Source organism: Rattus norvegicus, chromosome 7 (assembly GCF_036323735.1).
Source record: "Rattus norvegicus strain BN/NHsdMcwi chromosome 7, GRCr8, whole genome shotgun sequence".
NCBI classification, from domain to species: Eukaryota; Metazoa; Chordata; class Mammalia; order Rodentia; family Muridae; genus Rattus; species Rattus norvegicus.
This window is the reverse complement of record NC_086025.1, coordinates 93,723,175-93,748,798: the sequence shown is the minus strand read 5'-3', so window position 1 is coordinate 93,748,798 and position 25,624 is coordinate 93,723,175.

The window sequence follows — 25,624 nt, the reverse complement described above, 5'->3', positions numbered from 1 at the left end:
CAGAGAAACAGTTTATAGCCAAGTGCTTAGGAAGGATGCGAAGACAATTATGATGCCTAATTTCTAAGTTCTAATTGTCAACTTGGCACAAACCAGAATCATCTAAAAAGAGAATCTAAATGAGGAATTCTCTAGTTCAGGTTGGCCTGTGAAAATGTCTGTGAAGAATGACCTTGGTAAAAGAGTATTATAGGAAAACTCTGGCTATCATGGGTAATGCCATTCTCTAGGCTGGACCCTGAATTGTGTAACAGTGAGGAATGATAACAAGCAAGCAAGCAGCCTAAGTTATGTCTCTCTGCTCTGGATGATGAAAATGTTGTAAATGACTTCTTAAGTTCCTGCCTTGGCTTTCCCTCAGTAATGGACAGAAACCTGGTGGCCTAATTAGCCCTCTCTTCCCTAAGTATCTTTCTTTGAGGATATTTTATTATAACAATAGGAATGAAACTAGCACAGAAAGATTAATCTCTTCCAGTCTAGTGATTCAGTAACCTTTTGATTTCCAGAATATATTTGGAGATTGATATTAAATATAATCTAGTTTGGGAAATGTGGTTTTAAAGACAACCTATGATACATGAAGGTATGATGGTGATTTTAAAGTTGAGTACTACCCAAAGACTATATACATGGACTGACCCTGAGCTCCAACTGCATAGGTAGCAATGAGTAGCCTAGTAAGAGCACCAGTGGAAGGGGAAGCCCTTGGTCCTGCCAAGACTGAACCCCCAGTGAGAGTGATTGTTGGGGGGAGGGCAGTAATGGGCAGAGGATGGGGAAGGGAATACCCATATAGAAGGGGAGGGAGAGGGATTAGGGGGATGTTGGCCTGGAAACCGGGAAAGGGAATAACACTTGAAATGTAAATAAGAAATACCCAATTTAATAAAGATGGAAAAAAATAAAGTTGAGTACTTCCACTTTGGCCTTGATAAGAAGATAATAACAATGAATAAAGAATATAAATTTTAATAACTATGTTTGTCTTGGACATTTTATTTATGCCATTTGTACATTATTTTAAATGGTTTTTATAGAATACTTGTTAATTCATTATATAAAATTTATGATATAAGAACAACCACTGTTTCCATTCCATAGAGAAAAAAGAAAAAAAGAAGCTGATTGCCCAGGATCAGAAATAAGAAGTGATGCAAATATTTTAATTTTGTTAGATTGACTTAGTTTAAATTAAAGGTCACTTTTTAAGACCCACATAATTACCTGGAGAGTTATAATTCAAACCCTAAGACAATGAGAGGATTAACTGGGAATGACTAAATCCACAGAGAAGGATTATATGTTCTGTATCTTTTAAATGAACTAACTTTAAGAACACTTTTGAAAGCAAATAGCTCTGTAGGGTGCTGTGCTGTCCTTTGCTTTTAATCCCAGCATCCATGGACTATTTAGTCACATGTGGCTACAGAAATTATTCCCAGTTTTTTCTAGATGCTAGTTTTGTTTTACTTTGCAAGCATCTGCATGTGGTTGAGTTAATGGTGCTCCTGAGTTCATAACTATCACCATCATGATTATGAAGGCTGACAGTATCACTTTACATTATGTTGTGCTGTTGTTTATACTCATCCTTTACTTCCAATTCTATGACCCTTCCTTCATAATGTTTTCCATACACTTGCTAGATCTCAGAGACATGTATGTGTTTGGCCAGTATTTCCCTATATCAAGCAAGCAGCCCACGTCCCTCCTGTGATTCCTTGGACTGTACACACCATCTCTCTACTCTACAGCAGCCCATTTTTTAATGCTGGGAAACTTTCTTCTCTGGGACACTATGGTCTTGGTGAAAAGGCACTTGTCTGTTGTTGCTTTCATGAAGTTAGGACTAAAGATGCTTTCCCTATTTTGCTGGGTAACAGACTCCATGCTGTTCACAGATCTTCTTATCTAAGAATACTTAATGCTTATAGTTTTACCGGGATTATGATATTTCGAAAGTTGTATGTGCACTGTCATTTTTTGATAAACTTTATCTATAATTTCCCGAGTATCTTCTTTACAGCCTTAGTGCTCTGTGTACCTAGGAGATATTTCTCTCCACGCTTCCATTTCTCCCTTCATTTGTATTAACCTGCCCATGGCTGTATCTGACTTATAGAATAAACAGTCTTGTAGAATGAGTGAATGAACAAATTAAATGCACACAAGACTCATTAAGGGAAAGTTTTTACTAAAGTAGAGTGAGAGCCACTAACCCAGGTGACCCTTTCAAACAGCTGGTAAATGACCTTGGCTTCCCTATGTTCTGTCCACTCTCATGAGAATGGCGAGCTCATGCTCTACGCACCAAAAATTTGTCCTTACAGGCGTGTCTGCAAACTCCCTTGTGGTACCAAGACTCAATTTCAGTTCACATATTGTTTCCATTTTAGCACAGAATTTAAATTATGTACAAAAGTACAAACGAGGTTAATCACATATTTTGGAATTAAAAAAACACTAATACTTGAGATCTGGTGTCTGATATGTGGAAATAATACATTGTTCATACGAAGAACACCTAATTGGCTGACGATTTGATACTTAAACTACGCAGCGCATCCTGCTGTTAATCCACTCTTCTACAGTCCCTGCCCTAATGAGGTTAGCACTAAATCAGGATGTTGGCTCCCCTAATTTCTTGAGAATTAAATAGTGGTTTTCATCATTAAGACTTTTGGTGAGATAATGAGGAAATTTCCCATGAATATTTGATTGGAATACAAATAAAACAAATGGGACAAACCAACATTTGCTGGAAATGGGACTGTCAAGTTTTGAGCTTGTAGCAATGCGAGCTTTTCACTCACTCATGCGGGTTGTTGTTATTGTGAATGTGGTCCTCTGCCCAGCTCTGGATATCCAAATTTAACCATTTACCTCAACAAACAAACAAACAAAAATTATACCCAAATAAACCCCTATGCCATACTGAGAGTAAGAATCAGAACACCCAGGACATTCACAGCTCTTTAAACCTGCCTGTGACAAAACACTATACATATTTTTACTGCTTCAGCTGTGGTAGTTTTAAGGAGAGGCACTCTCATTAACACCATTGTATTAATTAAAGGACATAACTGGCATTAAGAGATGCAATATGGAATAACTTGACTCAGTGGTAATTTTTACCTGTGTAATGGGGTGATGATGATTCAAGCACTCATTTTTTATTGGATATATTTTTATTAACATTTCAAATGTTAGCCCCTTTCTCAGTTTCCTGTCCATAAACCCCTATGCCATCCCCCTACACCTTCTTCTATGAGGGTGCTCCCCCAGCCATCTACCCACCCCTTCCCACCTCCCCACCCTGATATTCCCCTACACTGGGGGTTCGAGCCTTTGAAAGAACAAGGGCTTCTCCCATTGGTGCCCAAAAAGGCCGTCCTCTGCTACATATGCAGCTGGAGCAATGGGTCTGTCCCTGTGTGCTATTTGGATGGTGGTTTAGTCCCTGGGAGCTCTGGTTGCTTGGTATTATGATGCTTATGGCATTGCAAGCCCCTTAAGTTCTTTCAGTCCTCTCTCTAACTTCTCCAATGGGGACCGCGTTCTCAGTTCAATGATTGGCTGTGAGCATCCGCCTCTGTATTTGTCGTGTTCTGGTAGAGCCTCTCAAGAGACAGCTATATCAGGCTCCTGTCAGCATGCACTTCTAACTCACTGCTTCCAAATTCATTATAATGGTTACTGTGGTCATCAGTGAGAGTCAGAGAAGTCATGCTGGAGCCCTATATGGGGCCCAGGCACAATTTTTCAGAAGTTACACTATTCAGTACTTAGTTATGACCCATGTGATACCACGGAAAGTTGGAAAATGTAATGTAATTAAGAGCAAGCAAGATGTTCAGGCCATTCCATTGTACAAGTAAGGGCAACAGGACACAGGGGGAGGTGTTTATTTTTCCATTATTTCCTAAGTAATAATTGAGAAAAGTGGTACTATGAGCTCAGTTTCTATAAAACTATTTAAGCCCTAGTGAAGAACTGCATTAAATCTAAGGCCAGTTATCGCATCCATGCCTCATATCCCACAGCACCCTCTAAGCTCTGACTCTATATCACTCTGTCTTCACGTGTACATACATGTGACCTCAGTCATATGCTTCTTCCCCCTTGCCCTCATCCCAGTCCCACCTATCGTTTCCAGGTCATGTGATCAACACCTTGTCATGGTGTGATTTAACATTTTCTGTCTGTGTTGGTGAAAAGATAGATGTGTTTAGTAGGGATCTTTCTCTGAATCCTAAATTTTGATCTTGGTGTGGGAAACTGATATGCGGTCAGATCCCACAGAGATAACTAGTGGAAGCAGGACGGACTTCCCAATCACATGATCACAAAGAAGAAATGACTGATTATTTAAAGTGCACTGTGTTTCCAGGTAAAGGTGAAGGTTGAGAATGTCAAATATGCTTCCACCAAAGATATTTTTGGTTTATGGTGGGTTTGTCAGGACATCTCAAGCTAACTTAAGCAGCATTTGTGTTCTTCTTTAATTCTTGTAGAAAATTAAAACAGCCACAAAAATCCTCAAAGAATACCCTTTCCCTTGGATTTTTCTTTCTTAACTTTATATTGCCTTTCCTAAAAGTTTTAAGTAGCTCATGCCCTTCCCAGTGCAAGCTTCTTACTCACTGCCCCCCCCCATCCTTTAAGGTATTAAAACAGCAGATTTTCTGCCTCTTACCATTGTTTTCAAATAGTTGCAAATTGTTACTAAAGACTCACTCAGGAAAACGTCTCCCTTTCCTGGTTCTTGTCCCCTCCCTTCCAGTCTATCCCTCCTTTTCAGATATGTGAACATGTGCATAAAACAATTATAATCTCAAGTATCCTGGCTGCTTCTTGCGGTTAGCTTCAGTTATATATTTCAGCAGTGTTCCTTTGAACACTATTTTGACTTTAATCTGGTTGCCATTGAAATTGTGAATTCCTGTGCTCCAGTCTCCAACGATACTATCCGTTCCAGATTTTCATTTATTATCTTATGGTACCTGCTCTTGGATTGCTTGGCAGGAAAGTGGCTAGTGCCCCGCTCTCATTTGCCTGTCTTCTCGCTCATTGAAAATGGACTATAAATCTTTGAAGGTTACATTAATTTGCTAAGGCTTAAACACTGCATAGTAGTACTGGCTAGAGGCTTAAATGAGCTAGAATTTGTTGCCTCAGACTTCAGAATGCTACAAATCTGAAAATAAGCTATCAACATGGGCATAGGTGTATCTTTCTTGACTTTTGTTTCATTCTGTCTGCTGAGAACAGTCCCATTCGTTGGCTTGTAGAGGTATATACCAGTTTTTTTCCCTTGATGTAGTAATGTAGTATTTGCCTTTTGCCTCATCTTGGCATAGCAACCTCCATTAAGTATAGCAGCCATACCGAAGGAAATCTCACTTTCCTCCAATAGACCTCATCTTGGCTAAATATATCTGCAATGACTCTCTTCTCAAAGAATGTTTCATTCTTAGATACTGATATTAGGGTGTTAACTTCTCTTTGTTGTGCTGAAGGGAACTACACTTCAACCTCCACCCATTGTAAATACAAATTGTACTCTGTCAATTAAACTAGAGATGGATTTGACCTGAGGTCCTTGCTATTCTACACTGTTGATACAGTCCATTTGAAATATCTTTCCAGTTTAGTTTGAAAAAAGCTTAGTTCTAAGGTAAAGTCTTAAGTCGACATGATGGCACAGAACAATATAGCAAATAATTTGCTGCTAGATTACCTAGAAACTTGTGTCATCCAAAGAATACACAACATAGTGTCTACAGATTGAAGCGTCTAGTGCACACTTGTTGGGAGAATACAAAGTGGAGTTAGATGAAATGTCTGCTAACAGGACGTATATAGAATGTTTTAAAGATTTATTTATTTATTATATATAAGTACACTGTAGCTGTCTTCAGACACACCAGAAGAGGGCATCAGATCCCATTACAGATGGTTGTGAGCCACCATGTGGTTGCTGGGAATTGAACTCAGGACCTCTGGAAGAGCAGTCGGTGCTCTTAACTGCTGAGTCATTTTATTAGTAATGCTTACATTATCTCACAAGCAATAAGCTTCACTGTAATATTTTATACCCAAGTAATATATATTTCTTATTCATCCTGCTCCACTGTTCTCCCCAGACCATCCCCACTTCACACACACATATTCTGATCTGTTTTCCTCAAATATTCTCTCTGTTTTTATATCAAGAAATTATCTACATGTCCAAATTCCAAAATCTTATTCCTTATGATTTAGGCTTTAAGATTCCTATAAATAAATAAATAAATTAATTAATTAATTAATTAATTATTCCCTTTAGACTCCAAGTGTTCTGGCCAGGAAAGAACCCACTAGGCTAGACATCTTCTCTAAGAATAAATTAACAGGAAAAAATATTTAACAAAAGAATGGAACAATCTTAAGTTTATGAAAATGATCTTATGAAAAATATTTATTGAAGGAAATGTATTGCATTTTAGCTAAAGCTGTAAGAATTAGTGTCATCTGTGCAGAGACCACTACCGTTCCAGATCACAGTTCCTAGACAGATTCACCAAAGGGAGAAAGTATCTTCTCCTATTCTGAAGCTATTGTCTTATTGAACAAAAAGAAGTCACTGCAACATGGCATTCTCTTCAGCCCCACATAGCAGGAACTTTATTACATGAACATGCAGCCAAGAGGAAGCTGTTTTTCTTTAATCACCAAATATTTAATTGTGGCCTGTGTGGCAGGCTTACATTATCAGGGCTCTGAAGTTTCTCAGATCTACCTTGTTTTCAAGTCAAAGAGGCCTCACCTGACATAATGAAAGCTACCTGAGGAAGCCATCTGGAAGCACGAGTGCATTTATTTCACCTTAACATTGAATATTGGTGTGATGTGACTGCTTTAGTGCCTGACTTGACTTTCCTGCAATATTGGACTCTCATCTGCAATTGTCAGCCAAATAAATCATTTCTTCCCCTATGAAGCTTTTTTTTGGGGGGGTGTTTAATCATAGCAAAATACATGAAGCTAGAATATCCTGCCTCAAAACAGAAAAATAGACCTACTTTGTGACATAGCTGCATCACCCCTGGGTTTATACCTAAAGAAATCAAAGGTGGCCATTTATTAAGGCACTATTCACAGGCAAGTCAGGAAATCAGTCTAAATCCTTATTGACATATGAATAGTTCTAATAGTAAACTGTAGATAGAGAGATGATGGTTCAGTAGGAAAATATTTTTCAAGAGTAAATGTAATCTATTTGGGGCTCTGAACTCCAGCAAGTGTTACCAGTAGGAAATGGTCAGCTTTAAGTATAATAAATAACAATTTTTATTATAATTTATGAGGCTATTATAGGTCAGCCATTCTGGTAGTAGCATCAGTTTCAGAAAGAAAAAAAAAAGTACAGCATTGAAGAGTAGAAAGATCACTAATCTCCCACAGGGCATGCTTTATTACTTTTTCAGAGGATAACTGGGGCTCAGCATAACAAACTGACTTGTCCAACATCAGAAGACATCAAGGTTTAGGTGTGGTTTGTGATTATCTGCAGCTTTTATCAGAGAGATGAGGCCTCCTGTTAAGTCTGTGTGTGGGTAGGAGGAGGAAGGTATCTGATAGGAAACGTTAGCAAGAGTCTTGCCATTCTTACCTTAAGTTGCACCTTCAAGCATTAACATTTCAGAGAGATGTACCTGAAAACCCAATAAAACTCTATGACAGTGTTCAATTGGTTAGCGATAAGGGTAGGTTCAAATTCCAGCTTGATTATTCATTAACTCTGTCTCAAATTCTGTATTTTTTAAAACTTCATATAATAAGAGACAAGGATACCACTTCTCCTTTGGTTGTAAATATGTAAGCTTCTGCCCATCTACCTAACTCTTACCTCCTGACACACATATGTAAGGAAAGTGCCTGGCATGTGATAATCACTTAAATATCCCATATAACAATTTTAATGAAAACTTGTAATGACTAATGAACATTGCTAGTTCCTTAGCTGCTTATTACTACTATACTGGATGTTTCTTTTTCATGACTACTTTAGGTTTCTAAAAGAAAGTCCAGTAATCAATTCGTTATGCTTTCTTTAAGGACTAATATTAAAAATTGATCCTAAACTACTTAGAAATTCCCAGATAATACATCAGGAAAAGCCTGTAGGTCTTATTTTGTTTAATGTTCCAGGTTTTGGGTGAGAAGAAACTAAATTATAAAAAGAAACCATTTTCCTGAGGTGACAGGGCTCTTAATAAAGATATAGCAATACATGCCTCTCAGGGCTCTTGGTATACAGTCTGCTTCCAGGCTTTCGCTTTTTGCAGATGGTTCACTTGAATTTTTACTCACTTCAAGAGTTTTCATTGTTTTGGATTTCTATCTGATTTTTTTAACATTTCATGTCTTGGTCATCCAAGCCCATATCCATACTCCTTCCAGATCCCCATAGCTTATCTCTCATCTCCCTCCCATCTTCATATATGAAAAGGAAAACACTAAATACAATTAGCTTCGTGTAGGTGCTCATGAGTGTGGACTCCTCTCTCTCCTCCTTCAACTCTTTCCATCTCCATTTCCTTCCCACTTCTTTTAAAATTCATGACCTCTTTAACTATTATTGCTACACACACACACACACACACACACACACACACACACACACACACACACAATCTTTAACTATTATTGCTACACACACACACACACACACACACACACACACACACACACACACACACAATTCTGCCCCAGTACCCTGCAGTTCTTCATCTAGGAGTGGAGCCCTTTCAGATTTCCCCCATGATCCACTGCTATGTCAACTTGTATCATCATTAGTAGGTCTTGCTTAAGTGACTTATTTTTTAACATTTCATGGATGTAGCTTCCCTGTCATACACAGGAGTGTTATCTCATAGCAGACGTCAGGGTGCTCCATTTCTTCTGATATTTATGCTCCCCCTTCTACAGTGTCCCCTGAGCTTTAGGTGTAAGGTTATATTGCAGATGTATCAGCTGGGGACAGGATTCCATGGTCAATTGTTCTCTGTGTTGTGCCTAGTTGCGGATTTCTATAATGGTCTTCTCTGTGTGCCATAAAAAAGAGACTTCTTTGATGAGGAATAAGAGTTACACTTTTCAGGGCATGCAAGAATAAGTATTTAGAATATGGTGAACTTTATACTGATTTTTAAAAACAGCAGTGTTAACTTATCCCTAATGTCCATGTTCTCACCAGGCTAGGTTTCCAGTACCCCAGTTACATAAGCACCAAGCTCCACTATTGCATGCTTAGGGTTATCTTGGTTCACTGTGGTGGTCCGGAGGCTATACAGCTCGGTATGACGACTGATTATTCTCTTCCTTTACAGCTACGAAAGCTCAGTTCAGATTCTGAGAGCTAGTCTTCAGAGAGGAAGCTTCCAAGTCAGTTTCAGGCCAATGCCTACAATCTAATCTAAGAAGTGCAGTGCTTTCCACACATAGATTCCCACTTTCATGATCTGTAAGGCAACGAAGAGAAACATCAATAACCTAGGGTATCTCTTGTGCTTCTCAGACCAACAACTTAAAGGAAGATTTCCCATGCCCAACCCTTGTATTTTGTTACTCTGAGGCTGTTGAGAACATTGTCACCCCATATGATATAAACTCTTCCAACTTTGTGTGTGTTTGTGTGTACATGAGTATCTATACTCACATTATAGTGTATATGCATTTTAATTAAAGAAACTACTATCTTTCTCATTAGTTTTTTCAAGCATCCTTACATTCTTAGTGTTATTTTTTCACCCCTTCCCCTTCTCCTCTATTAGCTTTCCTCCCTACTTCCTAGTTGAAATCTTTCTAGTCATTTCCTTTCATGGCATCTGTTCATTTGTAATGGCAGGAATAAACTCAGGACTTCGGATATTGTAGCTTTACCCTGAAATACATCATCAGCACAAGAGTAGTCTTTTGAAATTGTATGTTTCCTTAAATAAAGAAAATGAAACATAAAATAAAAAAATCAATATATTAATCTTAAATGTAATAAACTTTCCTTCTTAAACAATTTAAAAACTGAAAATTTGATCAGCAGAGCTAGCACGGTCTCAGAGCAACAGCCCTGTAGCGGGAACAGCAGACCTCTGCCAATAGCATCCAGTACACAAACCAACACTCCAAGACAATTCCAAATGTAAGATTCGTGAAAATATAACAAATTAGCACAACTAATCACCTGTCCCCACAACTACATGAAAAACCAGAAATGCACTTTCTGATTTTATTTTTCAAACTGTAGAACACATTCTAGAAGGAACTGACATAGTCAGTCTATAGTATTTTTCAGTTTCCAGTATGAAAAATAGAGAAAAACTAGATGTTATACATATACTCAGGTTACAGATTATTATATATCCCTCCTATCCCACAGTGCTAGAAATTGAACTGATGACCTAGTACATATTAGGAAATCCCTTTACCACTGAGTTACATCTCTAGCCCATATTATACTATTAAAGAGAGTCTCTCTCTTTTAAAAACCAACAACAAACACTTATTGATTCAGTCAATATACTTTATTGTGTTTAATCCAACTTGAATTCCAATTTCTGTCAGTTGCCATAATTGATAAAATGTCAAGTTTCTTTGCAATGCTAGCATGCTATGATTCATTTTATGTTGCTAAAGAGATTTTTTTCATCAATGACTTGGTGGGAGGGAAATACAATATTAAATAAGAAGACTCAGTTCAAACTTAGGAACATTCTCTTCTTTCTTTTTATCCCACAATGACCAGTTAACCTCTTCTCATTTAACAGACCTAGAGAAACATGTCCTAAATTGGTCATAAGGCAGATTGGCAGATTTAGAAAAATATATACACTGCTTACTACCATAATAAGAAATCTGTACAGCCAATCTGTCCTTCTTGCCTATGTTGGGCCTATGGTTGCACAGAACTTGTGGGAGCAGCCAACTAAATTCCAGTTTAACTTGACGCCCATGCCTTATACTGCCTGTATATCCAGGATCAGGAAGCTGGATGACTCAGAGACTTAGGGTCTAACCAAACACAACTGACAAAAATACATAATTATTATATGCATAAATACATGTAATCAGTGATATGATTCCTAATTGGGCAAGCCATATACATTGGAAATGGTGAGAGTCATGACGTCAGCACAGCTGCTTGACACAGTTCCAGGAAAGCTGAGTCAAGTCCTGCAATCAATGTCCTTCTGTCTCTAACTTTTGGGTTTGGGTATCTGCATGTTGCATTCTTTGGAACTTTCTGCATTATGATTCATTTTATGTATTTCAAGAGAAAATTATATCTGGGTCCTTTTTGGGGGGAACTTCTAAACATAGCTTTATCTGTCCACTATTAGAAGTCTTCCTTATGTTCTGCAGATTAAGCACAGATAAGCACATAGGTAAATGACATCATTACCCCAGGAATCTGGGGTATCTGCCCCTGAGAAAACTAAAACATTATAATTGATTCAGGGTTTATAGAGGCAACTGACGAATTCGGACTGCCCAGGAGAACAAGTTACAGATTCAAGATCTCTTTTTATGATAGGCTAGAGCTCTCTGAAAATGTAGTTTAAAGATAGGGAAATGGACTTATTGGAAACACCCTATAAGGAATTGAACTCTGTTATTAAGATAGATTGACTAAAATAAACGATTTCTATTTTATAGTGTAGATGATAAAACATAGTAAAAGGAGTTGGGCATTAATATTAGCTATTCATTAAAAGACTGGTTCAGATATTTTGTTTGAAGTCCTTTAAAACTGTAAGCACTGCTAGCCTAAAAGCAAGCCATCATATAATAAATATGTTTGCTTTGAAGGAGACATTCTTTAGATTCTTTACATTGAAGTTACTGGGCAGATAAAAATAAAATCTGTTTGTGTTTTCTAATTGTGACTGAACTCGTAACTCTCAACATGTAACAAGTAATCAACCACACAAGTTTTACTTCTCCAATAGTCATTAGCCTGGTTTTATTCTGTGGCACTTGTATAAAGAAATACCTGGTTGCTAGTTAATCTAAGCTGCAGTAGTGTTCTGAGCTGTGAGATTCCCTGACCACAGTCTGACTCACTTCTTATCTCACTCTTCCTTATCTCCTCTGCTGGCCACCCTGTTAGCAACCCACTGCAGGGAAGCCCCCACTCCCTACATATAATCTTCTTCTGTACTCATAGATCAGTGTATTGCCCAGTCATCAACAGAGAGGCTTCCTCTGACAGCAGATAGGCTTGGATGCAGAGACTCACAGCCAGACATTATGCAGAGAGAGAATCTAAATTGCAGATCTCCATCAGGTTTCTCTCCTTAGAGCTTGAGAAGCCTTGGGGAAGTGAGAGACAAAGGATTCTAAGAGTCAGATGGGTTGGGAAACACCAGGAGAACAAGGCCAACTGAATCAACTACTGTGGACTCATAAGGTCTTAAACAGCAAGCACAAGGCCTGCATGGCTCTACATCAGGTTCTCTGGTGTACAGGTCCTCTGGTGATAGCTATTAGCTTGGTATTTTTGTGTGGGAATCCTAACAGTGGGAACGGTATGTCTCTGACTCTTTTGCCTGCTCTTGGGACTCTTTTTCTCCTATTAGGTTGCCTGTCCAGCCTAGTATGAAGGCTTTTGCCTTGTCTTACTGTATTGTGTTTTGTTCTATTTGCCTTGTCTTCTTGGAGGCCTGCTCTTTCCTGAAGGAAAACAGAGGACGAGAAGATTTGAGGGCGAGGGGTAATTGGGAAGAGTGGAGGGAGGAAAACTATGTATTGTAGGAGAGAATTCTATTTTTTCAATAGTAACAGAAAAGAAATGTGCACTGTTATCCACCAGGCGAATGTTCAGTAGAATGAGCCAAAGTATATTGACAAAGGAATCTCATCCATTGGCTGAGAAATTAATATGAGACCACTCCCCAGTGTGATGGTTGAATTTTATAGAACTAAAAGATGTTCCTTCTCAAAGGGTAACTGAAAAAGTGGAAAAATCATTATTGATGAACAAATTCCCTATGCTTTATAAATAAACCCAAATAGTTATATAGCAAAAAAAATAAGTACAGAGACTATACAGATGAATTTTACAGGCACTGACAAAGGTCTGTGAGGCAGTAGTTCCCTCAACTGGGAAAGAACAGATGGCTGAGAAAACATGTTGTAACAAAACTCTAAAATATTTCTATTTAGGAAGAAGCTCTTCAGGGAGCAGAAAGTTACACTGTTGGTTAAATGCACATGGCATTTCCCTTGCTAGCATTCATCACAGCTTTGTATAATGATTTGTGTGATTACTTACTTACCACCCATGTCCCATGATAAACAGCAGGCTTTATAAAAGCAAATATATTAAAATAAAAATTTAAAAAATCTTTCTAGCATCTGAACCCCCAGAATTAACAGGCTTGCAAGTGCAAAAGTCATAGACTCCACACTTATTAATACAATTGGATATAATGAAACTGTTGTCAGGATGATCTTCTAACTTTCCCCATATTTTTTCAAATCTGTTTTCTAGAAACAAGATTCTCAAAACTTGAATTCATATTTTTAAAATTAGCCTCACTACTCTCTAAGAAGAAGCTAAAAAAGAAACATAGCTGAACAGTACCATGTTGACGACGCCTGCATTGTCAGGACACTGAGAATCAGGCATAGGCCTGCAAGATTTAAGAAGAAACACATACTCGGGTCATCCGTGTTAAAAGAATGCCATCAGAGATTTACTGAGATCTCTGTATATACCAGAGGCAAAAGCCGTGGAAAAACAATAAAGCAGCCGAAAATACCCAACCAGGAAAACAGGAAAAATCTGCATCATGGAAAGTCGCAGCCCCAAAACAGGGGCATAAACAACTTCTTAACAACAAGAAGCTGAAAGGCTCATCGAGGGGGAAGGGAAATACCCCAAGGTAGGACCCAACACTATGTTTGGCAGGCTATTGAGACAAGATGGCTTAGTGGTTAAAATCCTGTATTGCTCTTGCCTGGGTTCAGTTCCCATGTCAGGTGTCTCACAACTGCCTGTAATTCTAGAAGAATCCAATACCTCTGGACTCCACAGATACATGCTTTCATGTGCATAGACTCCACACAGACACATAGCACATACACATAATTGAAATAAGTTTTAAACTGTTATAGTACTATACTTGTTCTTGTGCCCATGAATAATGACTATTTATGAGCAACTGCTATGTATCTGCTACCAAGATAATGCCTTTAAATGTACAACGTATCTTGAGCATTATCACATAACCATTTCACCCAATGAGCAGACTAAGGCTCCGAAAGTTTAAATAACTTATTAGAACTGTCAGGGCTAATATATGAGCCAGGGTCCTTTTAATTTCAAGCTGGAGTCATTCTCAGTTTGGTTAGACACACCATTTCCCAGGATGGATTGGCCTCTAGATTCTTTTCCCTCTGATTTGACCACAGAGAAATATAGCAAGTTCTATTTCATCTCTGGCCCCAACAGTTTTCAAATATAATTCTAGCAGTATAATAATTGTCTCCAAATCCTATTACAACAAAACAATTTGGCCCAACCAAGAAGTTGAATCCAATGGGAGTTTATATGACCTTGCCTACTGTACAGCTCTCTCTAGAAGAGAAGATAGACAATGCACACTATGGTTATGGGTCTCGCAGCTCGATTTCTAGAAAAGATGCTTTATTTTAACTCTAAATCTTTAAAGGCTGCTTTGTAAAGTCACAACAAACACTCCTGGGCTTGTTTTGTTTCCAGAGCAGAATGGTGGCCTGTGCTTTTAAAACCATGAGCTCTCTGAGGTTTCTCATCCTTTCGTTATACAGCACAGTAAGAGCTGAACATTTTTTGTATTTAATTTTCCAATGGCAATGACAGTCTAGACAACTCAGATGAAATATGCCTTTGAATTACTAGGTGGTTCCACAGGAGGGAGAGACATATTATGTTTTGATGCAGACATGCTCTTTAAAAGCAAGATGCAGCAATCTCATTTTTTGAGCACCTGGTGAGATGGCAGAATGGAATTGTAACTTTTAAGACATTATAATTAAAAGTAAAGGCTGCAGTCACAGGACTTATATTTTTGAGCATAAGCTTTGCTCTGCTTTCTAACTTCTGAGACTCATGGGGTTGAATTCCCAGAGCTCTGTCAATAATGTGCCTCACTAGCAAATTTGAAGCACTATCTCAACTGTAACAGAGTATGTTAGCATAACATTTGCACAAGCTTCCAAGGGATCAGAGGAAGTAGGGAGATTTTGTATTAGCATTTTGAAGATTGTGATTAAGGTTTTGTTTAAAACTTTTTGAGAATACTTATGTGTGAAGCATTTGAAGTCTGAATGAGATTCGTATTCAAGTGTTTCAAACCCAGCAAACAACTGCAAAACATATTCCTCTACAGAGGAGCCAGCACAGACACAGAAGAGTGTGTACCTTTTAATCCACCTGGCTTCGACCTTGTAGTCTTATGTGGGACAAATGTATGCATGGGAAAAGATAGATTACATGTTGCACCCATTACGTGATGATTGCTTCCTGATTGTCAACTTGGTTATATTAAGAAATGCCTGAAGGGCATAGTGGTACATGATTTAATCCCAAAATATGGGAGTCAGATGCAGGTGAATCTCTGTGAGTTTGAGACCAGCCTGGTCTGCAGAGTGACTGAGACTGGTCACAGAAAACAGAAAAAGCTTGTCTCAAAAACAGTCACTATCCCTGCAAATAGTAACAATAAAAAGAAAAGGGGAAAAAAGAAAGAAATTCCAGGAGGATTAGTGAAAAGTCACACCTCTATCTGTCTGTGGTAGCATTTCCAGAGATAATTAGACCTTCAAAGATATCCCCTAATTAATGGATTATTCTCTTCATAGATTCATAATGTAGTCATGGGGGGTGTTGAAGATAGGAGGTAGAGCTTATTAGAAGAAAGGTTCTTCCTGAAACCCCCATTCACTTCTTTCTGTCCATCATAAAAAACCTCTATCTGTAAAATGCTCATTCTGTTTTGATGGTTTGCCTCAAAACAGGCCCAGAAACTCGAAACCAAGTGAAAAGGGAATAAGCCCTCTAAACATGAGCCACACATTTAGCTGCTCCCTTAACAGGCTTCAGGTACTCATTTACAGGAACAACAACAACAAAAAGTGTCTGTTTTAATTACTGTTCTATTGCAGTAAAGAGACACAATGACCAAGGTACCTCTTATAAAACAAAACATGTAACAGGGGGCTTACTTACAGTTTTAGAAGGATAGTCCATGGTCATCAAAGAAGGAAGCAGACAGGTATTGCACTGGAGCAGTAGCTGAAGTTTTATGCCTTGATTTGTTTGTAGGCAAGAAGAAAAAGGAGAAGGAAGAGGATGAAGAGAAGGAGGAGGAGGAGGAGGAGGAGGAGGAGGAGGAAGAGGAGGAAGAGAAGGAGGAGGAGGAAGAGGAGGAAGAGAAAGAGGAGGAGGAGGAGGAGGAAAAGAGGAGGAGGAAGAGGAGGAGGGAGAGCCTTGGGCTGGTATGTGTTTTTGAAATCTCAAAAACCACCAGTGACATACCTCCTCTAACAAGGCCTTACCTCCTAATCCTTCCCAAACAATTCCATTAACTGTGAATTTAAAGTCAGAGACTTGGGACTGACTTAGAAATGCTTAACACTTATCTCTACAGTGCTCTGCTCAAAGTTCTCAAAGGACACAGTTTTAGCTACATATTGAATGACTACTATCAGTACATATACATAATCACTGTATATGCTGCCTGTCCTAAAGAAAGACATTAAGGACTTTCTTAATTTATATGCAATTCTCTCACCAAAGAAACTGAATCTATGCTCTAGCAGGTACCCCATTACAAAATTATGAGCTTTCCAGCTCACAGCCTTGAGAGGGTAGAAACATGGTGGGGGGGGGGGGCTTTGGAGGAGTTGAGAGAAGGGAAAATATGATCAAAATATTGTGTCCGTGTGTGTGTGTGTGTGTGTGTGTGTGTGCATGCGTGCGTGTGCGTGCACGTGCACACATGCATATGTGTTTAAAAGAAACTGTCCCATTTACTTTAACTAGCAAAGAGTTAATGCCTGAAGACCCAGTTTTAATGTTGAGGAATCTTCATGCATTTTCTAACTCATTCACACCTAATTTTACTTCAATATTTTGAATTAAACTCTTTCCTTCTCCTGCCAAAAACTTAGTCATTAATTTTTGAAGAAATTTGCAAAGTAACCAGCCTTCTTGCCTTTCTCCTCTTCAACTTTATTGCTTCTGAAATAACTATTTCAATACAAAAATGATTATGATGTTTTCATGACTGATAATTCTTCTAAATATTTATTTTTATTTTATGTGTATGGGTGTTTTGCCAGCATGGATAGCCATGTGTGATACCCATGTCTGCTCCTATCAGGGGCCAGAAGAACTAATGGTTTAATAGCTAAACTTTGTTTGAATTACCTATTTTAACTTGATGATTAAATTTAAATTCTCCCATTGTCCTGTTTAGTTATAACCTGCATCAATAACTTTCAAACCAGAAACAGAGATTGCCACATGGCCCGAAGCACAGCTCATGAGCCTGTATTCCATAGAAGCACTTGAGTTTTGTAATCTGTACAAGTGGAATACTCGTGGGTAAGAGTTAAGGGTTTGGATTGAGAGTTTTAATTTCTTTAGATGAGCTTCATAAGCACAGATTCTACATTTATTACTGAAGCCAAAAGAGGTAAAATGGGCCATATCAATTTAAACATAGCTCCATAGATAGTTCACCATGAGCAAATTAGAAATGGCCAACCTCCACTGGTTTAAAGTATAGAGGAATCTTTTCACGGCTTAGGAGACAGAAGTCTGTGTCAATTAAGAAACATCCGTCCATTATAGGAGATTCCATAGAGTAAGCCTTTTATTAGTATTTTAAATAACTACTAGCGTCTTTAAAGTTCCATGATTCTGTTTTGTTCAGACTATATTTACAGTAAGAACTATAGCCAGGCAATTCAAATTTCCAAATAAAATGGAGAATTAGGGATGTGTATGAGTCTACTAGGTGCTGTAATAGCTTTCTAACTATCAAATGTAGGATGGGTAAAATTCATGTAGTGGACGAAGCAAATGAAAGTCTTTTTTTAACATAAATATTTTTATTGGATATTTTTATTTACATTTCAAATGTTATCCCCTTTCCTGATTTCCCATCAATAAATCCTCTATTCCCTCCTCCCCCTTCTTCTATGAGGATATTCCCCCACCCCTTCCTGCCTCCCTGCCTTGATATTCCCTTACACTGGGGGTTCAAGCCTTGGCAAGACCAAGGGCTTCTCCTCCCACTGGTGCCAAACAAGACCATCTTCTACTACATATGCAGCTGAAGCCATTGGTCTGTCCATAGATGGTGGGTTAGTCCCTGGGAACTCTGGTTGGTTGGTATTGTTGTTCTTATGGGGTTGCAAACCCCTTCAGCTCTTAATAGTCTGATTCACACAGTTCTATGGCACTCACCATTTAATCATATGTTCTGGATCAGGAATTGGGAAGACTATTAAATTCTTACCTGAGTACACATGTAGAAAGTCCTTGGTTAGAAAAAGCAAAGCCTAATTTAAATTACAGATCAGAATTAAGAACCCCTATAAATTCCAAAACTTGAGCTAATTTACAAATCAATAACCTCTTGAATGAAGGGGGGCTTTGCTCTCCTAGTAAAAGCATCTGGGAACATAGTAAAAATGCATACTTCCTTTTAGCATTCTTCCTAGGAATCCACAGCCTTTTACTGGGTGACTGTGCATCTTGGGAAAGGGATTAATGAGAATTTGAGAATATTGGATACTGATTTTGATTCAAAGTGTCACTGCGATCCTCCTGTCAGAATTATGTTTATGGAAATGAAATGATCAGTGGAGTCACAAGTCAGACCCAACTCACAAAGAGTAGAGGTCTTTAAACTCATCCTGTGATTACATTCCAAGATTCCAAATATAATTTGAATAGATATATTGAGCAGCTGGCAGATTCTACACACTGGTGTTCTGACCTACCACAGAAGAGCTACTATCATGGAAAATGCCAAATGGACATCACCTAGGAAAATAATAAATCAAAGAGTAATGTCATACCCATGGAGGGTCAGAAGGAGTTAGTGCCATCATAAAGACCTGAATGACACAGGAGTATAGATTTCTATCATAGTCCCACATAACTCTTCTATTTGTTCAGTTCAGAAAACAGGACTCACAGAATTGGATTATCATAAATTTAGACAAGCAATGCTTCTAATTTCAGTTGTTGTGCCAAGTATTGAAGATCTACAAGATGATATTTGCTTGAGCGCTCTGGATGTGTTATATCAACTTATCCTAGTGACAGTCCTTTGAGATAAATATTAGAATGCTCACATTTTTAAATGTGGGCACTGAAGTTCAGCAAGTTTGGATAACTCTCTCTCTCTCTCTCTCTCTCTCTCTCTCTCTCTCTCTCTCTCTCTCAGGTAAAATCTCGGCTATGAGATCTTAACCTTGCCTCTACACTGACTCATTCCTCTCACTAAATACAAGTGGATATAATGTGATGTATTTTTATTTGAAAATCAGTGTCGTTATTTCACATATAGTGTTATAATACAGAAATTAAATATTGTCCAAAGGCTGTCTTGTTTTATTTTGTGCTCCATAATACATGATATATTGCCATTATACTTAGAATGTATTCAAAACTACTACTTACAAATGAAATGCAGAGATCATAATTGGCAGCACACATAACTATTCACAGTAGCTACAATACCTGAAGGATACCATTGTAAGGACCAAGATCTATTTTGCCAACTAAAATGAGGCATTGCCTTCATTTAGGCTGACTGATCATTTTCTAAGTCCTTTGTTATATATTCTATGCTGGTACAACCTTAGATATAATTGTTTATAGCAAAAGAAAGAGAATTTCATGCACTTATCATCTGTCATTTAATTACCCAGATTAAAAATATCAGACTTAAATGCACGGGTACCATTCACACTCATCCCAACAAATACAGATTGGAATGGACCAATTAAAATTACTTTTTCCTAGGCACTAGTAAGCTTTTACTCGGGAGGATTTAAAATTTCTCAGGGGATAAGAAGAGGAAATTAAAGCAGAAAAAATCCTTTCTGCTCTCTGGCAGAAATTCAAAGGGAAAAATCCCCTTCTTATGCTGAGCTCTTTCCCGAGATCCTTCTTGATTTTATAAAATGGACTTAAAGGTCCCTTCCAGTATTCCCTTTTTTTTCTACCCTAGGAAGCTAAGGGAAATTAAGTAAAGTCCAGAATAAACGTCAAGTGATGTATAAGAGAAAATTAAAATAGAGACTGAAAATAATCAGTTGTGTGGCTTGCCTATCTGGTCCCCCTACTTCCTGTGTCTGATGCCTGCTCCGCCACCCATGCTCACATGTTGCTCTAACCCACAATGCCTTTACTTTCTTTCCTCATCCATCTTTCTTGGCCCAAAACAAATAACATATTCCTTGCTAAGTTATTTTATACCCACCTTTCCCAAGGCATCGTCCATACTTCCATATCTATGGAGAGGCTCTGTAAACGGTTTTAGTGCTTTCCATAGGTTTTCTCATTAGGTAGTTGCATTCGTGTTCTTTGGTGTACCAAACTTCATTTTACCTCTGTCAAAAGAGCCTTCCTCATACACAGGCCTACAACCCCCTATAAACCCATGAATTTTATCCTAGCTCTCCCTGAGAAGGAACAATATATAAAACAATAGTTCTCAACCAAGGTTCTCAAAGAACATTTGATTGTATCTGGACAACAGGTGAAACCACTGTTTTTAAATACCCTGCAAGGCATAAAGCAACCTCCACAACAAATAACTACCTCCCCACAAATGCCAATAGAGCCAAGACTGAGTAAACATGGTCAGGAGTGAACCTTTGCTCGGGGTTCCTTCAAATAAACACAACCGCTATGAGGATCCAGTGCATGTAACTGCTATAGCCAATTTCCTAGGCAAGTGATATCACACATGGTAAAGTGTGTTAACAGCAGCCAGGGTTCACTTATAAGCTAAGGCTCATTGAGGCAGTCAACCAACTGCTTTATCTATCACTGGGAGATTTTTGTTTTGAGATCTGTAAGAACCAATTCAAACCTCAGACACTGAATTCACTAGCTTACAGCACCAGCTGCCATATTTTCCTCTTGCTCACTTCACCTATTGTTTCCCTGTGGTTTTGGTGAATTCAGCTGTCTGTTAGGTTCTAGCCTCTCAGATGATGGTGGTCATAGTCCTTCTCCTTGACACAAGCTCCCTGGGAAGGTTGAGATACTTCTTTTTCAGAACTCTGCATTCCTAAGAGAATTAGAAGATGGTACTCTAGTAAGAAAGAAAAGCCTTATTATTTTGGCATGGGAATTTTTGCAAATATTTCTTTCCTTTTGTGAGTTGTTGACTCATAGGTTATTCTCTCTCTTTGTCTCTCTCTGTCTCTCTGTCTCTGTCTCTCTGTCTGTCTCTGTCTCTGTCTCTGTCTCTCTCTCTCTGTGTGTGTGTGTGTGTGTGTGTTGTATGTATGTATGTTTGGTCTATTTGTATGATAACATATATATGGGCATGTGTTTGTATATGCAGACTTGCATGTGGAGGCCAGAGGTCTTTGATGTCTTTGATATCAGATGTTTTCTTCTATCTCTCTCCCCCTTTTTTGTTTTTGATAAGGTAGGTTCTTTCACTAAATAAGGAATTTGAAGGCTCTCTAGACTATCCAGCTAGTCTGCTCCAGGAATTCTGCCTCTGTTTCCCTCCCAAGAGATGAGGTTAAGGCAGGCTGCTATGCCTACTGTCTTTTATATGAGTTCTGAAATCTGAGCTCTGGCCCTCCTGCATTCCAAGAAACACTTTTCACACCTCACCATCTTCCAGAGTCAGCGCTTGTTGTCTTCTCAATAGAACTATCTGATATTCAAAGTCTAATTTAGCCTTTTTTTTCTTTTCTTGCTTTTCTTTATGTTTGATAGAAAAAGACATTGCCTAACCCAAGATTATGAAGTTTTGCTTTTACGTTTCCTTTTGAGAGTTTTACTAACTCTTGCATCTAAGTTCCAGATCTATTTTGAGATAATTTGAAGTAGGAGGTCTAACTTCATCCTTTACATATGGATAGCCAGTTATCCCAACACCATTGGCTGAACAGACAATTTATTCCTTATTAGATTCTCTGTTATATTCTTGCCCCAAACCTTTTTATCCCTAAGCTGACTAAAACATGCCTTTCAGTTCTCATCTTAGATCTGTGCTTATAATGCCAGTCATCTGGCTGAATGACATGTGGCTTTTGCAGTACATTTTAGTATGGAAAATCCAAGTCATATCATTGCATTTGTCCTGAATATTTTTGCTCTGCTACTGGAAACCCAAGCCAGAGGTCCACTCATAGTGGTACCAACCCATCAGGTCCATTTATGTGCCCACCAGAAAGATAAAATTATTGATGAAAGGCCAAAGAGGACTTTAATCAACCAATATAGCCATATAGATATCTCAGCCTATCTCTAGGGACACCAACAGAATCTCACATTTAAGGATACCAGCATGACACCCAGATAAGGGAAAGCCAGAAGAGAATTGCAGAAAACATATATAGCTTATCAATAACTTTCTTTTTTCTCTTTATTCTTTTCTCATAAATTATATACCAATCACAGTATTCCTCCTTCTACTTCACTCAGCACCCCTCCCACATTCCTTCTCCCCCAGATCCACTCCTACCAGGGATGTTAACTAAACAGAGCAGAACAAGTTACAATAAGACTAGGCAAACTCCCTCATATCAAGTCTGGTATGGGACAACTCAAAGGGTCCCTAGAATAGGCAAAAGATTCATAGAAAGCTCCCACCCCATCTTTTAGGTGTCCCACAAAAACACTATGTCACACAACTTTTCTAGCTGATCAACCTTAGGAGTAATCAAGCAATGATAAGAGAATCCTTGTCGTATAGGTAGTTGGAATTATACTCTTATTGAAAGATGAACATCTTTATATTATATTATATGTATTGTTGCATGTATTTATTTATATTATATGTATTGCTGAAGTTCAAAAAGACTGCAGAAAAAAATTGACTCAGAAAGAAGGTGACAGTGCAAGGTGAAGGAAGAATCCAGGTTTGTCCATCTGAGTGAAGGGTAAGTGCTTTTAACCAATACAGCCACTAAGTCCTTGTGACTGACCCCCATCTTCCCATTGGTGGTGACTCTGCATTACTCTGTCAGTTATCTGTACCTTGGATAATTAAATATAATATTCATGTAAATTAGGCTGTTCTTCAATATCAAGAGTTTTGGGGGATTTAGGGAAGAGAATATTCTTTTAGCATTGGGTGAAATTTCACTAATCCACGGTCTTAATGAGTCAAAGAGAGGATACACTGTATTTTATATAGGAAGCCCTGGTCATAGCAGAGGAGAAACCATGGGCATGTCAAGACATTTTTGGAACTCAGTGGATGAACAGGTAGTAGGAATGAGAGCAATTAGGACATATTCCTCTCACCATGAATAATAACTGGCTCTGTTAACCTCTTACTTACTCTGGGCTTGCTGCCCCAGCCTCCCTTCCATCTTCACATGGTTTTCCATGATCTACATCAACTAGATAGAAGAGACAAGTATTTTAAGGTAGAAACACATTCTTAGAAATGTCACAAAGCAAGCGCCTTTCAGAAGAGCAAGATTAAGCATGTTCTAAGAACCCTTTAAGACCTGCCACAGGAAAAGCAGGTTGTCAACATTTTACAGACACTGCATCTTTCTTAGGCTGTGACCGTCAAGGAAATTGTCATTTCTATTCATATTTTTCTTGAAGACATTCCAAGCACTCAGGTTTTGTGGTATTTTTGGTAGTCTCTACCAAAATTTTTAGACAGCTGAATCTCACTTGAAAAATATCAATGTGACATGTTATTTATGCCAGATTGTCTAACATACCTGACACCAATGTAAATATTACCACAACCTGATGATTTCATATTCATTGTGCTGAAAATTAGGTACCATGTGGCACAAGGTGAGTATTTCTTAGGTAAGAATTTCCTCAACACTCTTTTTCCTTATTTTTCTGTTCTCTCTCTCTCTCTCTCTCTCTCTCTCTCTCTCTCTCGCTCTGTGTGTGTTTGCTTTATGATTAAATATTTATGATGATAAACATCGTGCTGAGCAAGAACATTTACAATTCTAGGAAGTACTACAAAAACAAAAGGAGAATCTCAGATGTGTCAAATCAGTCATTTTAATATCTTCACAATGTACTTTCTCTATGGTTGTTCCTTCAAAGTTGCAATGAAAATCGTGAAAACAATAATTTTGTGAGATAGTTTCTGGTTGCCAAGTACTTCATTCATTATTGATGGGAAAACAGGATAAAAGGCAATATGATTCCTACATAAATAACAATTTAAGGTAACAATGGGAAACATATATAAGGGCAATAGACGACTTATTTTTTAAAACAGAAAACAAGAACAATAAAAGCTATAAAAATCTGAGAATAAAGTAGCTTGAGCATTCTTAGTCACTTTAGAAGGTTATTGAAAATAGGATAAACTTTCAGGTGAAAAACTTACTTTGCTTTTTCTTTCTCTATTGCTGTTATACCATTCATTTTCTAACACATTTAAGTTTATATAAGTGATATTATAGGAATTATTGGATTATGGTGTTTTATGTTTTTGTGTGTGGATTGAGGTTTTCTTTGGTATTATTTTTGCTTTTTACATTTTTTTTAAATTTTTGAGGTTATAATTACATGATTTTCCTTTCCCTATCTTCCCTCTCAACTTTCCTAGATATTCACCCCTGCTCGTTTTCAAATTCATGGCCTCTTTTTTCTCATTCACCATAATAACATTTTGTGTGTGTGTGTGTGTGTGTGTGTGTGTGTGTGTGTGTGTGTGTGTGTGTGTGTGTAAATATACCTAATTACAACCTGCTTGGTCTATATAACATTACTTGTGCATTTTTTCACTACTGACTATTTGATAATGGACAACCAATTTAATTGGTGTGTCTTTGCCTGGGTGAAAATTATTTCTCCTGCTCTCAGTTTTCCTTAGTTTCTTATAATTCTTTGTGTAGGGTTGAGGCCTTATGAAAAAAAGGACACATTGATAAGCTAGTTATTACTACTTTAGATAATTCATTGAGTCTCCATTGGTGGGTTTATAAAATGGCAATGATAATACCAACCTTCTTGTCCACTGAAGAAGCTAGCTAGCATAGATAAACTAACATCTGAAAGGCCTTTGCACAGTACTTAGCACAGGGCAAGAGTGTAGTTTGTTATAAGCTAACTATGTGTCTTTGATTTTATGTCTATACTTTGAACTGCTAAGTTTCCTATAACATATGATATGAGACAAAAGTTTTAATCAATTATTGCTTTAAAAGATTCCCCTATCCTTTAAGTGGGCCTAGCTTTGATGATGCTATTGATTCCTTCAAGTCCTGGGTTTGGCTTAATTTAACCAATGAAATGGAAACAGAAGTAATGAGAGCTTTTCCATATGGAAAGATACTGCTGTTGATATTATGTCTCCATCACCAAGGGTTAGTAGATCTAGAGAGGTTG